Genomic DNA, 3,170 nt, shown 5'->3' on the forward strand with positions numbered 1-3,170 from the left:
AAATTGTTTTTCAACCTGCCACTTTGCTGAAAGTACTGGTCATTCTAGAAGTTTTCTGGTGAAATTTTTAGAATCTCTTAGGTATAGTATCATATCATCCACAGGATGGTTCCAGGCTGGTAGTCAAGAACTCTTTAGCAGGGCAAAGGGGCATAGACCCAGTTCGAGACTATGGGGATCCAGTGGCCAGGTCTGGCAGGCTAGTCCGGAGCTCTCAGGTGGGATGAGCAGGAGCAAGCCTAGGCCCATGCCTAGGATGAGGACAGAGTAGGGAGAATCTAACCAGCTAAGCAGACCAGATGTGAGACCTGGGGCAGGAGAGTGTAGCTGGTCTGGATGCAGGGGAATCAAGATGCAGTGGGCAAGGACTGGCTTAGGAGGCTAGTCCAGATGTCTCAAGCATGGGGTCTCAAAACCAGGTTGTTCTTAGTGGCACTAATCTCTAACAATTACCACTGCTTTTGAAGCTGCCTTATCTGTAACTTAAACTTTTTTACATTGTTTTTCTCATTAAACTTCGAATTTTTCCTATCTTTTTGCTCTCTCTCACTGTAGACCTTAATAAGAACAGTGAGCAGTAGCCACATTATAGCTGGCATGCTATCCTGTCTTGAAAGTTCCTCCACCAAACACTTTACTTTTGAATACAGCCTCACCTCACTCGAGTTCTCAGGACAGGAGCGGGATGCTGCTAGAATCTTTGCAGGAATATAACGGGAATGGTTCTTCACTCAGTTCCCAGTGGAGTCCTTGTTCTCTGAAACCTCATGAGCTGGACCTTCACTGTCTGTGTTTCGCTTGACTTTCAGGTCTTTCAGACTCCCAGAGGAAGGATCCATTAAGCTCTGTTTACAGCATTCTAGGGTTTTTTTTTTTTTTTTAGCTTAAAGTTCTTAAATTCATCCACAGTCCTCCTGCAAGCCAGTGCCAAAGTCCTACAAAACGATGTTTATTTTAGCAGCGACCCCACTTCTCATTAACAATTTTCTGTATTAGTCCCTTTCCTTGTTGCTCTGACACAAGCAGCTTAAGGAAAGAAAGATTTATTTATTTAGGATTAAGGATACAGTCCATCATGGCAGGAAGTCATTGCAACAGGAACCTGAGGAAGCCAGTCACCTTGTATCTAGAGTCAGAAAGCAGAGAGAAATGAATGCTGATACTCAGATTGCTCTCCCCTTAAAATTATGATCTAGGACCTCAGCCCATGGAGTGGTGCCACTCACATTTCAGGTGGGGTCATCCCACCTAAATTCAGTCCCTCACAGACATGCCAAATGCCCATGCTCCATGGTGATTCTAAATCCCATCAAGTTGTCCATCAAGATTAACCATCACACCTTTGGTTCACAGCTGCCACAGCTCCTTAAGATGCAGAGCTGCTTTTGGATGTGATGAGGAAGGAATAGGGAAACCTCTGGAGACAGCGGGGCAGCCTCCAAATGCAAACTGGAAATTCAGAGGTCTTTGCTTCAGTGTGACAAATGTCCTTTCCTACCTGTTTCCCCTTCAGTTTCCCTACCTCAGCCCTCCCTAAAGAGCTGAACTGGTGGTCACATAGAGCTCCTGAATGATCTGGACTCAATTGAAACCTAATAAACCACAATTTTATGACTTTTAAGGTCAGAAATTTGGAGACAGTCTTACAGTATCCACATTACTTTCTAAAGTCTATGCTAACCCTTTCCTCAAGAGTTTCAAAGGCAGTGGAGAACCTTATGGCTTCCCAGTGATTCTTTGAGGCAGAATAGTAGTAAGGTGGTTGGGACAATATCTCTTAACCGAACTTTGCAAGTAAGAATACAGAAGTCCTGGAAATCGGAAGAATGCCATGGTCACATTAGATGGCTAAAGACACTCCTGGTAAGTATATTTTATCTTAAGAATCCTTAAAGGACTATGTCTTCATCCTGGATTCTCACTAGCAAGTACTTCTGTTTGTTGTCAAAGCACCTTTTGATGAAATTATTGTGCTAGCTTTAACTTTTTTTTTTTTTTTTGAGACAGGGTCTCCTTGTAACCCTAGCTGTCCTGAAACTCACTATGTGCAGGGGTGTCTCCCTCTCCTCGTGGGTCGTTGGCCACCGGTCCACGAGGACAGGGGGAGCAGAAGTGACGAGCAGGGTCAGGACGGCCAGTGAGCACTGATGGAAGAAGGCCCTTCCGAGGAGGCAGGTTCAACGACGCAGTGAAACAGCTCCGATTATTCAGTGGGAGAACTAGAGAAAGTATAGTGTGGAGGCAGTAGCCAAAGCCTCAGCTGATAGTTGCTCATAGTATGCTTTATTTACATGTGGCAGTGGGCTCCTATTGTCATGTTCCAAATAAGGTCAGGCATCCGTGCTTGGTGGCACTTTCCAGGTAAGCCAGGAAGAGAGCAGGAGGCCCCCTGCTGAAAAGGGGAGTGCTTCCATTTGGCGCCTAGCCCCTTAGAGCTATCCGGACATGGAGAACTACAACCCTAACAGCAGGGTTTCCCAACAGAAGAGGGCTTCAGATTCCCCTGGAACTGGAGTTAAAGACGGTTCGTAGCCACCATGTGGATGCTGGGAATCAAACCCAGGTCCTGCCCGGCTTAGCCTTAACTTTTTGAAACTACAAAACCAGAGGGAAAATGTCTTTCACTCAGTGTGATGAGAGTCAATAGGTTCAGTGTTTCTAGATGATGTGAGGAGTTGGAAGAGAAAATGAAGCCTTACTGGAAGACTGAGTCAAAATCAGCATGAAACTAGGAATATTGTGTCAACATCCATGTTTACATCAGGAATGACTTAGTGTTCAGCTGTGCCCCTTAGACACCTGTTGAAGGGAAACTAACCTTAGTTATTTCATCTCTCTCTCCACTTCAGATTCCTCATTTGAGAAATAGCCAACCATTTCCTCACAATAAACTCCACCTCCTCTGCACTTTACATGTTTTCCAAGTCCTGGGCCATCTCAAAACCCTGCCCTTTTGCACATACTGTTCCTTTCCCTGGAATAATCTGCCCTTGAACATGCTGTTCCATGGAATGTATTTCTTCCTCTGTAGCCTCCTTCCTCTCGGGTCTTGGCACGGAGATATGGTCAGCACTTCATGCAGATAAGAAATACCCTGGCTAGTAGTCAGAGTTGCACGACATTGTGAAAATGCTAGAAAGAACCCACTGAAGTGCATATTCATTCCCTCC

This window comes from Nannospalax galili, unplaced genomic scaffold, assembly GCF_000622305.1.
Source record: "Nannospalax galili isolate Female #2095 unplaced genomic scaffold, S.galili_v1.0 scaffold315, whole genome shotgun sequence".
NCBI classification, from domain to species: Eukaryota; Metazoa; Chordata; class Mammalia; order Rodentia; family Spalacidae; genus Nannospalax; species Nannospalax galili.